At 39.2% G+C, this 15140-nt stretch overlaps 1 pseudogene; it reads left to right on the top strand.

The window, feature by feature from the left end:
- Nucleotides 1-15140, top strand: part of LOC113042671 (receptor-type tyrosine-protein phosphatase mu-like) — a 673064-nt pseudogene that overhangs the window by 400473 nt on the left and 257451 nt on the right.

Below are 15140 nucleotides of genomic sequence, written 5' to 3' on the forward strand. Positions count from 1 at the left end.
TGCTCTTATAATTCGGTGATGTTATTCTAAGAGACTCCTAATCAAATCCTCACGGAGTCTGTTCCCAGTTATTCTCACTGAATGTTATTACAGAAAACCACAGGTGTGTTCTGACCATAATGATGCTGATTAAATGATTCAATCACCTGCTCATTCACACGAAGCCAGAGCTTTCTCTAGCCAATGTTTTTTTCTCCCTCATCTTAAGAAATATCTGCGTACACACAAAACCATGAAATCGACATTAAATCATGCAGTATTCATGCCAGACCAGCATGTGGTGCTGTAATCCTGCCCCAGACATACAGTAAAAAGTGGAGAAGAAGATGGTATACAAACATAAATGGAACAATACATTTATTAATCTGTGTCAATGTTAGTTAATATTAAACCAATCGTTCAGTGTTTGTTTGTGTTGCTGATGCTGTGACGTGATGCAGCGGTGTTGATGACATCATCGTTTCACAAAATATAGGGATTGGCTGTTCACAGAAAACACACGGGTGTTGTGTTCAGATTATCCTCTCTGGGACCTGGTGACAGAAAATGGCAGTTTCACGCTCCAAATCCGGCAGATCCGTCTGGACGAAACAGTCACTTGATCTGTCCCTGAATGAATCAGTGTTTTTCAGCGAACTGATTCAAAGACTCACTCATAAAGAGGAATACACCGGTGCAAGAGTGTCACCTGCAGAAAGAGTCAGTCACACTGTGTCTGGAACGAACTCAGACAGGATCTTTGTTCAGTTCTGTAATGGATCAGTTTATGAGTGAATCCTGAAACTCATAAATCACGTATTTGATTATATTATATGAAAGCCCTTCAGCTCGTGACTTAATGTTGGATTCAGTTTTCTTCTCTTCTGTATTTCATAACACGCTCTGTGTTTTTCTGAGATTCATTTGCCCTTCAAAGAGGGCCGAGAGGAAACAGCCCAGAAAGCCTGTAACGGAGATGAACAAATCTTCAGTGAGGGAAAATTATTCAGGGAGTTCATAAAGCATTCCAGCCAGAAGCTTCTCCCTGTCGTGAGCCATTATTGTGATCTTTCTGTTATGTGACAGTAATACAGACTCACACACACACAGATATTCCCGGAGACACACGTGACCTGCACAGACTCCACGTATCTCTAATGTTTCTCTTCTTCTCTAACAGCTGATGAATGGACAGACGTACAACACCGAGACGTGTACTGATCCCTCGAGACTGAAACCCATGACACTCCTACAGAAGACTTTTGAGTCATCATCATCTTCATCATCTTCATTATTAGGATTATAGTGTTTTCCCAGCTAACAAAAATATGATTTACCAACGTTGTCTTCAAGTTCTGAAAACAATATTATTGAATGTTCTCTAAGGTAAACATTCAGATTGACTCTGTTTGCACCAGCGCAAACCATTTACTAAAGTGGGAGATTAGCTCTGAAAAGGCATGGACTTTTATTTGTGACACTCACCTTATTGAACATGCATTTGTAGGTGTTTTCCTTTCGATCTGTAATCACAACTTACACTGTCTTAAAGCAGGTGTACAGCTCTTAGTAGATTTCGCTGGTCATAATCACAAGCAGAATTTCACTTTTATAGAATTGCGCTCTAATACTAACCCTGTCCTGTAAATCTGGCCCCTAGTTTTAAAAACATTCCATTTTATGAAAAGGAGAATTCATTTAATAATTTTTCAAACATTACTAGAACCTTACTTTTGAATGTTCTCTGAATGTTCTGAAAGTAATAGTAGTACAGTTTTAGAAAACATTAAATGAACATCCAAATCAAATATTTCAGAAATCAAACTACAAGAACGATGTATAATGTTTTGATGCTAACGTTTTGAGAACATTATAAAAGAGCAGATGCCACTAGAAGAATGGTTGTTCATGCAGTATAACACTGAGAGAACCTTGTTATCTGGGCTCCAACGCTTACACAAGCTGATCTATTTGAGTATTTCAGAAGACATCACATGGAGCAGAAGTACTGATGGTCTCTGAATTATTAGAGTTCAGTGTGTGAGCGAGTGTTCGTCCAGAGCTGATGAGCGTCTGAGGTCATAGGTCAGGTGAGGTTGGTTCAGCGCTGGACACCTGTCTGAATGGACACAAACACAGAATAGAGGCATCAGACGTGCAGATCATAACTCCTCGTGGCTCTTTCCTCTGTAAACATGTCAAATATGAATCATAACCTCAGCACAAACCAAACAGCTAAACAGCATTTCTGCACTTTCCAAGAACCGTCATCTACTGTATAAATAGAAATGCTGATTTTCTGGCCTTTATCCAGTGCTTATGTGTGTTTACTTGTGTGACTCTGAGTGTGTGTGTGTGTGTGACAACAGATGATCAGCATCATCAGGTGATTTACAGCAAACTCTTTCATGTAAACCAGATCTGTGATGAAAAATGAATGTGTCTCGATCGCTCTAGACGCTTACATGGACACAGACACGGACTCGTATCATGTTAGTTTGACACAGTCACACTGAAATGTTGATGCTGAGATGTGTGTGATGTTTCCTCAGCTGTGAAGAGTCTGTGCAGCTGACGGATGATGAATCGTGTTTGTCTCTGAGGGAAGTTTTAGGACTGACAATATTGAAACACCTTTGCCATAATATTAATTCTTGTTAGATTTGTGTGTTATAGAGAAGTGTGTGTTGTGGCAAGGTCAAAGGCTGATAATTAGTGCGTGGTTTTGTAGATTTGGTGTGTGCTTCTGCTGTTTGAGAGCCAACTTTCAGAAACTGTGTGACAAGTGAAGACTCTGAGCGTAAGCAGGCGAAAAACAGTTTAATTAATGAATTCAGCTTCACAATACTGCAGTTTTCAGCAAACATCCTCTCCATTTCATCTGAGAGATACAACTGAAATATATAATACATGTGCATAATTTTACTTCCAAAATTAATTAACAGTGAGCGGAAAACAGACATTTTATAGATGTTTTTTGTGATGTGTTTTAAAACATGAATCAGATTCTGTCATCAGATTCATTTGTGGTTTTAATCAGAGTTTTATGAGTCATTTTTCATTGTTTTGTTCTGTGTTGCAGATAACCTTGAGTGTAGTAATGCGTTTCAGTGGAATATTAATAAACCTCATTAGAATATAAACTCGTCCTTCAGGATGAATTCATGATAACACAAAGTGACAGACAATTACATTCAAAGACACACATCTTGAGGAGAAACTTCCCAGAGCAATCTGGATCTGAAAGACGTCATCCTCGTTCACTGTTTTATATTCAGTCAGTGTTTTACTCATTTCACAGTAAATCAGTGAACACAAACACGTTCATGATGATGGATACGAGACTAAACTAACACAACGATCCCTGTTTGCGGTTGTTGATGTGATTCAGAAACAGATGTGATGTTGAACAGTTCAGTCGTCTTTACTGACATCTGCTTCATTACTTCAGAGCTCGTGTTTTACAGCGCTTCGTTTCTCTTTAAGCTGCTGCTGCTGGGAAATTAAACACAATTATGGAGTAATTAATGGATTAATGAACGTTTTCGGCTTAATTAGTGAAGTTAACAGGTGATACGAGTGAATGAGAGTTTTTAAAAAACCCTCCGTATGTGATGTTTCAGTGAAGGAGAGAGTGTGGGACAATGAGCTGGAGACAAAAGAACAAGTGAGATGAGTGAAGGAAGACGAAGGGAAGAGAAGATTCTGGAAATCAGAGTCAGAGAGATAGTGTGGAGTCTGACCTCTTAAGTGTGTGTGTGTGTGTGAGTGTGTGTGTGCGTGTGTGTGTGTGCGTGCACGTGTGTGTGTGAGTGTGTGTGTGTGTGAGTGTGTGCGTGTGTGTGTGTGTTCCCACTGCAAAACAACACCAACGCACATCTAAAATAAGAAAGCTGGAGTGTTAATTAAAAACACTAAAGGAGTTTGAAGTCAGATAATATTACAGAACAAACACCTAAACCTCAGTTCTTCTTTCACGTCTCAGTTTTTTATAAAGTTGATCTGCCAAGGGATTCACTTTAATCTTATTTCTAATGACTCTGAATTTAACCTGATGTGACTTTAATGAGCTCGAGACGCCTTCATTCAAACACAGACCGACTTTAAATGAATCTGAAGTCTCCACCAATACAAGAACAAAGACTTCATCATGTTATGGTTAAATTAAAGCTTCTCAGACACGTACAGAAGATCTCCCGGAGAAAGAACATCATTGACGAGCTCTGATCCGCCGCTGTGGACGAACAGCAGGAGAAACTGATCGAAAGTCAAGAGGCTTTTTAAATCTGCTCTGAGACACATTCATCCTGATCTCACACTGCACTAATCATTAGTGTGTGGGCTGGGAGCTCATAATGCTGAGATATAAGTGAATTAGAGTCTGTGTGTGGAGCATCCGTCTTGATTATCTGAGAGCAGAAGAGAACGAAGCGTTACTGTTCACAGACTCCAGAATATCAGTCAACGCCTCCAATCCACTGCTTAGATGGAACTGGGAGAACTCTAAAGAACTTGAACGGAGAACACTAAAACACAATCTTCCTATAATAGCTGATCTGCATAAGAAACAAAATCCAGAAAAATCTGTTCATGACGGTCATGGAGGAAATGTCCTGGTGGCTGTTTGTACTACATGCATTTACATCAAGCAGAAGTGACTAATATAAGACCTCCTTTACAGAATATTTTAGAATGAAGTGTGTTTTTGTCTGACTGGTGATGTGCGTACTTGATTTAAGAAAATATCCAACAAAATAGTGAGATTGGTGCTAAAGACAAGAAAACATGTATTGAATGAAGAATAATGGTCTGCTAGAAGAGGAGCAGATATTAGTGCTGTGTTCATGATCAGCGGCGTCGATGTGTTCTCTGGTGTGTGTCAGATGTAAGTGGGTCAGTGATCATCGAACACACACACACACACACACACACACACACACACACACACACACACACCTTGAAAATCATCCTCATAAATCCTCACAGTGCTGACGAATCACTTTATTTAATGCACTTCCACACGCTGCAGGTTTAACCTGATGAACACGACGACATGAATCTATGAGCAGCTCATCACTGGAGCGAGAACAATACCTCCAAGAACCTTTCAATGGACTGTTCTTAAAAGATCCATGAAGAAGAATGGAGAGATGCTATGGATATTAAAGGTTCTTTGTGAAGCATCTATGGTGATAAAGAAGCTGTATTTTTAAGAGCGTTATTTACCACATGTCTGATTCTCATGTTATTAATCTCTCACATGACAACATTCAGGATGTATTTAGCTAAATCTCATGTTTTCCAGGAATCTTGTTTCATTCTCGATCAGCTGAGTGAAGCAGCACTGGATCAAACCGCTGCATGATGTCTCTCACGTGACTATCACAAAACAGATTGTGCTTCTGTGAGAGAGAGAGCGAGCGAGAGGAGAGATGAGAGCAAGGCCGCAGATGGAGGGACATCATGTTTGTTTGTTCCCTGGTGAACAGATCCTGCGCTGCATCACATCTGAGGTCATGACCGCATGTTAAACAGCTGATCTCAGTCTCTGCGCTGTGTGTGTGTGTGTGTGTGTGTCAGGGATAAATCAGCATCAGTGTAAAGCACACATTAATCTGTCACCTGAGTGAAATATAATGAAGATGGCGCCTTTGACTATATTTGAGTTTAATTATTTAACTCCCTGGTGTTGTTCGGACATTTTAGACTGAAAAATCTTTAAAAAAAAGTAAAAAAAAAATGCTACTTTGGACTGCTACAAAACTCAGTGACGCGTCAATCACTGTGTGACCAAAAAAAAAAAAACGAGGACTTGATTTGAAAAACCCAAATAAAAAAATATTAATAATTGTTTTGTTCGCTGTCAAAAATGACCAGGATAAGAATTTAATGGAAACTTGAAAAAAAAGAGAGATATTTTGGTGTGTACAATCTGGAAATCAGCCACAATAAGCAGTGACAAACTTAAAGGCTTAGTTCAGCCAAAAATCTAAATTATGTCATTAATAACTCATCCTTATGTCGTTCCAAACCCGTGAGACCTCTGTTTATCTTCTGAACACAGTTTAAGATATTTTAGATTTAGTCTGAGAGCTCTCAGTCCCTCCATTGAAGCTGTGTGTACGGTCTACTGTCCATGTCCAGAAAGGTAAGAGAAACATCATCAGAGTAGTCCATGTGACATCAGAGGGTCCGTTAGAATTTGTTGAAGCATCGAAAATACATTTTGGTCTAAAAATCGCAAAAGCTTCGACTTTGTTCAGCATTGTCTTCTCTTCCGTGTCTGTTGTGAGAGAGTTCAGAACAAAGCAGTTTGTGAGATCCGGTTCATGAACGAATCTGAATCCATGAAAGTAAAGCTGGCCAGAGAGAATCCACAATATCACAGTAAAGATCCTTGACAGTGTTTCAGTTGTACTACAGTCGGCCAGTTTGACATGCACTGTGTTAGCATTTTCAGACATTGAGGACCAGGATGTTGATTTATCTTTAGCTGCTTCAAATATTTAATTTAAACAGAAAAATGATTGAACAGAAGAGCGTTCTGTGTGACGATGATGGAAACGGTAAGACCGCATTCACATCGATTGGTGATGAATTAAACATGTTTGTGTGAAGAATCACTTCTGCAGATGACTGTGATTGTTGACCAGCTGCTGACCGGATCTCAGGCGTGTTTCTGCGCTCGTTTGCTGTCTCAGCTCGGCGTGTCACGTTCTCGTCTGCGGGGGTCATTCGCTCCTCACGCCGGACCCCTCGGGCCCCACAGATGCAGCTGGACCTTCTCTTCATGGGAACTCCAGCTGCTGATGTCCAGATGACTTCCTGTTTCCTGAGAGAGAGCCGTGTCTGTTCACCCACACAGAGCTGCGCGCCTGTGCTCAGGGTCAAAGGTCACGTTAAAAAGAGCCCAACACTTGAGAACAATGAGAACTTGATCCTGTGATTGTCATTACAACAAACATCACATACAGCAGCAGCAGAAAACAATTCTTCACTTGATCTTCTTCATCATGTCTGAAATGTGAATCCGCTGGTGGTTTGCTGATTTTCACACGGTGTGGAGAATTACATTAATTATCAAAATCATTTATTACCTAACCACAAACAAGCACAGTACTGAATCATCTTCATCTACTGATTCAAATACAATAAACCTCTGTCTGTCGGATGATCTGATTGTTTGTTTGCATCTTTATACATTTTTTTAATTAATATTTTGTATTTGATTTAATAACATTCACACTGTATTTAGAGTCTATGTACTTTTACAGAATGCTTGATTTGTACTAACTCATCATTTCATTCCTTCACCTACAGTCATGGCCAAAAGTATTGGCACCCTTGGTAAATATGATGAAGAAGGCTGTGAAAATGAATCTGCATTGTTAATCCTTTTGATATTTTATAAATATGTATATGTATATATATATATATATATATATATATATATATATATATATATATATATATATATCACAAAAATCTAATCTTTCATTGGATAATAATAATTTAAAATGGGGGGGGAAACATCATGAAGTAAATGTTTTTCTGTAATACACATTGGCCACAATTAATGGCACTGGTTTTAATTAAGGGTTTTATTCAATGCTTTTTTAAATCTCCATTTGCCATATTAAAACAGCTCTGAGTTTTCTCCTGTAATGCCTGATGAGGTTAGAGAACACAGAGACAATTCCTTCATCCCGAATCGCTCCAGATCCTTCAGATTCCCAGCTTCTCCTCTTCAGTTCTCTCCTCTCTCTTTCTGTAGTGTCAGGTCAGAGGACTGGATGGCTGTAGCAGAAGCTTGTTTTTGTGCCCAGTGACCCCATTTTTGTTGTTTTTGAGGTTTGTGTTTGAATTATTGTATGACTGGAAGATCTAAACATGGCCCATTATAAGGTTTCAAGAGTCAGTCACTTACTGATTTTTTAACTGACAGTCACCACTGATGAGCTAAATACAATACTAAATTTTTTCTGTAAAGCTGCTTTGCAGCGATTTGTATCGTGAAAAGCACTAAACAAATATACTTGATATTAATTAAATCTGTAATCTGAGGGTGCATTCAAATCTAAATATTGAGAAAATCATCTTTAAAGTTGTTCAAATGAAGTTCTTAGCAATGCATATTACTAATCAAACATTAAGATTTTATACATTTAGGGTAAGAAAATGACTAAATATCTTCGTGAACATGATCTTTACTTAATATCCTAATGATTTTTGTCATAAAAGAGAAATGTATAATTGTGACTCATACAGTGTATTGTTGTGTATTTCTCCAAATATCCGTCTGTGACCCTGATGACTCTTCTGTGCTGCAGGACACTGGAGCTTACAATATTAATGCATTCTCTCATATTGCCACCAACCAAATGAAAAATATTATTGAGGAAATATTCATCACATCAGAAAAACATCCTGAGACTCAGTGTGGTGCTGACATCAGACACACACACACACACACACACACACACACACATTCTCTCTCTCTCTCTCTCTCTCTCTTTCTCTCTCACACACACACACACACACACATTATAATACCGTCAGAGGTGGTCCGTGGCTCTGGTCTGGTCCTCGTGTGTTCAGGTGTGTTAGTCTCTCTCTGTGGTTGGTTGTAGTAGTCGCTGCAGATGATGTTTCTCCGTCGCTGCTGATTGTGAAAGATCAGCGTGAGGAAATGAAGAGTAAGAGTTTCTCTGATGAAACTGGATTCTCAGATGACCTCTGATGAGTTTCTTAACTCTCGACCTCCGTCTGGGAACTTGCTGCTGTGGATCGCAGAGCTGAAGTAATGATAGTCTGCTCAAAGATTTCAGTTCAGTGTGACCTTTGACCTGTATCTCTCCAGCGTATCAGTGATTCCATCGAACACCGGCAGTGTTGAGCCCAGCGAAGATCATCACAGAGACTGAACACACATCAATCGTACTGATTATTATTATGACTTATATTGTAAGTCACACACACACACATAGTTTCAGTATTTCCAGTGTTATTTCCAATATTTGCCCTGTATTTATGACTAGTTTTACATTTCTCAATACTTCAGAATCAGTTTCTGAGAGCTCTTCAGACAGCGAGCACAGGATCCGTCTCTGTGTCCAAACTTTCATTGAAATCAAATTCAAATTACACAAGTTCTTTTCTCACTTCGACACAAACACCACCAAAACTCAGTGTACTATACAAGCCCTGATGGTGGTGTTTTTGAGGTTGTTGTGTTATGAGTGTTAAAGTGTGTTTGTTTGGTGAAAAACTTGTTTTGGAAGAATGACATGATCTGAGACAATAATGAAGTCTGAATCAGTTCTCATGTGAATCCATGATGACGCTCGCTCTCTTTATGTGTCAGTCTTTCCATGAAGGGAAATCAAGTCATTCTGCAGACGAGCGTTTCTGTCACAGCGTTTATACAGATCCTCAGTACCGTCAAACTGTGCACACGACTGATCCTGTGAGAAGCATCTCTTCAGTGTCTGATGGATGTATTGATCTGAACCTCGCCGAGCGTCAGTGTTTCTGGAGCTGTTTTATCGAGTGTCTGAACTTTTAAGAGGCACATGAAGGACTCAGACATTGATTCCAGAGTTTTTGTGTGAGTGAAATAAACACAGCAGCCATAAATATGACCTTCACACGGCCGAGGCTCAGAGAGGTTTCAGAAACACACAAAAACATTTCTCAGAGAGCCACAAACACAGCCAATCAGCCATCCTGAGCGAATCATATTCCTGCGGGAGGTTAGTTTCATCATCGCAGCGAGAACACTGCCAAAATAATGCATCTCTAATACATCAGTGTTTCTCTGAGAACAACTGCAGAGACTGAAGAGAAACATGTTCATTTGCTGACGAGGGTTTGCAGGAGTTTGACTTTAGAAGTCATTAAATCAGCATTGGACTGATGCAAAACACACACACACACACACTGTCTCTCTCTCTCTCTCTCACACACACACACACACACATACACAAACTGTCTCTCTCTCTCTCACGTGGGATTGAATTGAATTTGACTGTTTTATTGAACTGTTTTACATTTTGCTGCACTGCCTTTTGTGACAACATGCCCTGCTGTACATTAGGTCTTTGTTTTGTTTTTTTCGTCGAGCCTTTAAGAAATTGCTAGTAAATTTCACAAATAGCAAAAGGAAACAGCAAGTAACACACTGAATTAAATGTGAAATTTCAAAGCAGAGCTGAAATAATAGTCTCTTGTAAAATATAGTCCAATAATAAGTCAAATATATGACAGGAAATAATATTTTCCTTTCCAAGATGCAATTATTAAACTGCAGCCAGTGGGATGTAGTTTGCCATGGAATGAGAGAACAGATTTATTCCTCCATCTGTCCATCCATCCGTTACCGCTGGCTGTTTCCTGTTCCTGTTCATTCAGGAGGAACGCATACAAAAGAGATGCACATGCTGCGATAAACAATTTCCACATTATATAATCAGCTTCAGCTGTCTGTTTAAATATTTCTGTCCTGGCATCATTTAATATTGTTGGGAACGTTTGGAACATCTTCATCCCAATCAATACATGCAATTACAGGAAGTGACATCACTGTGTTTCCTGTTAGCTTCTCCTGAAGAGGAATGTCAATCGATTAACCAAATTAATTACATTCTGATTAATAAATCAAATTCAATCACAACTAATCAGCATTCGTTGAGAAAACTCCAGACAAACATTATTAATTTAATGAATTTAACAGAGAGTGAGCCGCTTGATAACGATCAGATGGACAGACACTGGAGCAGGGTCAGAGGTCATCAGCATCAGTGTCTTTACCCTTCACACACACACACACACACACACTCTCTCTCTCTAGCCTACATTCACACACAGATCTTTCCTGACATGTACAACTGGAGGATGAGGAAGAGGTGTAACGAAGATGCTTTAATATCCGAAATGAAGATCCTTTAATGTTCCCTACAAAACAAACATCCTCAGGGTCATTCATTCCTGCTGTGCTGCAGATCCACATCCCCACCATCATCCTCCTTCTCATCATCATCATCAACCTCATCCTCCCCATCCTCCTCATCCTCATCATCATCATCCTCCTTTTCATCATCATCATCATCCTCATCCTCCTCCTGATCATCATCATCCTCATCCTAATCCTAATCCTCATCATCATCATCTTCATCCTCATCATCATCCTCATCATCATCATCATCATCATCATCATCATCATCATCCTCATCCTCATCATCATCATCATCATCATAATCATCATCATCATCATCATCCTCATCATCTTCAACCTCATCATCCTCATCATCATTATCCTCATCCTCATCATAATCCTCATCCTCATCATCCTCATCATCCTCAACATCCTCATCATCCTCATCCTCATCCTCATCATCATAATCCTCATCCTCATCATCCTCAACATCCTCATCCTCATCATCCTAATCATCATCATACTCATCATCCTCAACCTCATCCTCCTCATCCTCATCCTCAACCTCATCATCCTCATCCTCATCCTAATCCTCCTCATCATCATCATCATCCTCATCCTCATCATCATCATATTCATCATCCTCAACCTCATCATTCTCATCATCCTCATCCTCGTCCTCATGCTCAACCTCGTCATCCTCATCCTCATCCTAATCATCCTCATCCTTCTCACCCTCATCCTCATCATCGTCCTCATCCTCCTCACCCTCATCCTCATCATCCTCATCCTCATCATCCTCATCATCATCCTCACATGTGACTGATATCAGAATCGGGTCTGTAATGATGTCAACTGTTAGTGTCTTTCGGCACAGAGTGTGAACTTCAGATCATTTCTCTACTTTGGTGAATGTTTCACACTCTCCGTCTGAAAATCTGATGATTCATTCAGACATATTACAGATGTGTCCAGCAGAAGCTCTCTTGGACTCTTACTGTGCTGCATTTTGTCCAAACATGTAAAATCAAAGCTGCAGTTACAGACCAGATTCTGCAGCAGTACATGTGTATACTGTGAACCCCAAGGCTGTTTCTCCACTGCAGTTTAATGACTAAATAAATAAATAAAACAAGCTCTTTTGGGACGCTCTCTTCTGCTGAGAATGTCTTTGATTCTCCTCAGAGACAGAAGCATTTGAGATCTGAGATCATGGAAATACTCCCTTACACAATCGTTTGAACAGCAGGAAACATCCAAACACAGCAGATAGATTTATATGAAACATAAAACCAATATTTCAAAATAAGAGTCGGATAAGAGTTTTTTTAAACCAACAGAACTGGTTGTCATGACATGTTGATCACCGCTGAACGATTATTTTAGTTCACGTATGAGTATTGTCATCATCATCATCAATCATTTAATGTGAGCTGAAAATAAAAGGTTTTTGTTAAGCTGAGGATATTGTTTTGATTAATTGTCCTGCATTAATTTCAGATGAGCATCAGGAGCTTGTGTTGGAGATTATAACAGAGAAGATCGATCACTTACAGTCAACAACAGGAAACTCGTTACTCACACTCGTTAACCCTCGTCTTAATGTATTTGTCCTCGTTTCTACAGACGGCTCTGTCCACTTCCAGACTTCAGCACAGCAGATACTGATAAACAAAAATAAAAAAATACTGTTCTGTTCTTTCTACTTCAGTATTTTACATTTAATGTAATGCATTACTTTCAGTTTTTTTGTAATTATTTGTAACATTTGCGAGTGATTTCTGTGTGAAAATCATTTCTATACCTTTTTTTTTAGTGTAGATGAATCTGATATATATTTATGTATGCTTATATATTTCTGTTCTGCATTAAAAGGAATAAGCCAAAGGTAGGTTTAATAATATAGGTGCTGGTCATATAATTAGAATATCATCAAAAAGTTGAATTATTTCACTAATGTGAATGTCAAAAAGTTAAACTTGTATATTATATTCATTCATTACACACAGACTGATATATTTCAAATGTTTACTTTTTTTAATTTTGATGATTATATCTGACAACTAAGGAAAATCCCAAATTCAGTATCTCAGAAAATTAAAATATTACTTAAGACCAATACAAAGAAAGGATTTTTAGAAACCTTGGCCAATTGAAACGTATGAACATGTAAAGTATGAGCATGTACAGCACTCAATACTTAGTTGTGTCTCTTTTGTCTGAATGACTGCAGCAGTGCGGCGTGGCATGGACTCGATCAGTCTGTGGCACTGCTCAGGTGTTATGAGAGCACAGGTTACTCTGATAGTGGCCTTCTGCTCTTCTGCATTCTTGGGTCTGGCATATCACATCTTCCTCTTTACAATACCCCACAGATTGTCTATGGGGTTAAGGTCAGGGACACCATGGTCCTCAAACCAGGTACTGGTAGCTTTGGCACTGTGTCAGGTGCCAAGTCCTGTTGGAAAATGAAATCTTCATCTCCATAAAGTTGGTCAGGAGCAGGAAGCATGAAGTGCTCTGAACTTCCTGGTATACGGCTGTGTTGACCTCTGACCTCAGAAAACACAGTGGACCAACACCAGCTGAAACCCATGTCTTGCAGACGTCTGTGTGTAGTGGTTCTTGAAGCACTGGCTCCAGCTGCAGTCCACTCTTTGTGAATCTCCCCCACATTTTTGAATGGGTTTTGTTTCACAATCCTCTCCAGGGTGCGGTTATCTCTATTGCTTGTACACTCTTTTCTACCACATCTTTTCCTTCCCTTCACCTCTCTATTAATGTGCTTGGACACAGAGCTCTGTGAACAGCCAGCCTCTTTTGCAATTACCTTTTGTGTCTTGCCCTCCTTGTGTGAACTAGACTGAGACACCATTTAAAGGCTTTGCAGGTGTTTTGAGTTAATTAGCTGATTAGAGTTTGGCACCAGGTGTCTTGAATATTGAACCTTTTCACAATATTTTAATTTTCTGAGATTCTGAATTTGGGATTTTCCTTAGTTGTCAGTTATAATCATCAAAGTTAAATGAAATAAACATTTGAAATATATCAGTCTGTGTGTAATAAATGAATATAATATACAAGTTTCACTTTTTGAATGTAATTAGTGAAATAAATCAACTTTTTGATGATATTCTAATTATATGACCAGGACCTGTACATTTAATTATAAATATTTAATTATTTATAGTATTCTGAAAATGTTACTATATACACGTTTAAATTTTTTCCCTAACTTTGCCTCTTTTTATCAAAACTTTACACACAAATCCAAGAATTGCACATAAAATGCTAAATCCCTCACATCGCTTGCAAAAAAAGATTTTTTAAAGATTTTTTGTGTAAGCAGTTGAAAAAACTGTAAACATTTTTTAAAGTAATTTGATTAAATCTAGAATGTTAAATGTAAATGCTTGAATTTCGGCGCTGGTCTCGCAGTCGATTGAACACTTGTGTCGCTCTGCAGTAAACACGAGACATATTAAATACAGGAATATGACTTCTGTGTGAATGTGTCTCTGGAGAATCAGTTCCAGCTGGAGTTAACAAACATTTAGTGTATGTACTAAATCTTACTGTCACGTTATGACTGATGTTGTTGATATAAAGAAAAATGTTTTTGGATCACTGTGATGGTTTCTGATCTTCTCATGGTCCAGCTCGTTATGATCTTTCATTAGAAGCAATCAGACTCGCTGATGGTCATTCCCAGCAGATCTGAGAGAGTCTCTGATCACAGCACAACACAGTCTCTTCTGAGTCGAGGATGTCTGATTCTGAAGCTCCTGCACCAGCGAGAGGCTCGGGTTCCTGTCAGCGTCGTTCTGTCTGATTTAAAACTCTGAGCAGATCCATTAGAAGTTCAGTCCAGTTTCTTCTGTCCTGGGAAAGTTCAAAGACTGAACACACACACAGATAAGCTCAATGTTCCCATGAGCCTCTGCTACGAACGTGAGGTCAGCATGCTCCAAGTTTATCTGGTCTGCAGTGTGTGTGTATAAGAGAGAGAAAGAGAGAGAGTGTGTGTGTGTGTGTGTGAGTGAGTGAGTGAGAGAGAGAGAGAGAGAGAGTGTTTGTGTGTGAGAGAGAGAGAGAAAGAGTGTGTTTGTGTGTGTGTGAGAGAGAGTGAGAGAGTGTGTGTTTGTGTGTGTGTGAGAGAGAGAGAGACAGAGTGTGTTTGTGTGTGAGTGAGTGAGAGAGAGAGAGAGAGAGAGAGTGTTTGTGTGTG

Source organism: Carassius auratus, chromosome 24 (genome assembly GCF_003368295.1).
Source record: "Carassius auratus strain Wakin chromosome 24, ASM336829v1, whole genome shotgun sequence".
Classification (NCBI taxonomy): Eukaryota; Metazoa; Chordata; class Actinopteri; order Cypriniformes; family Cyprinidae; genus Carassius; species Carassius auratus.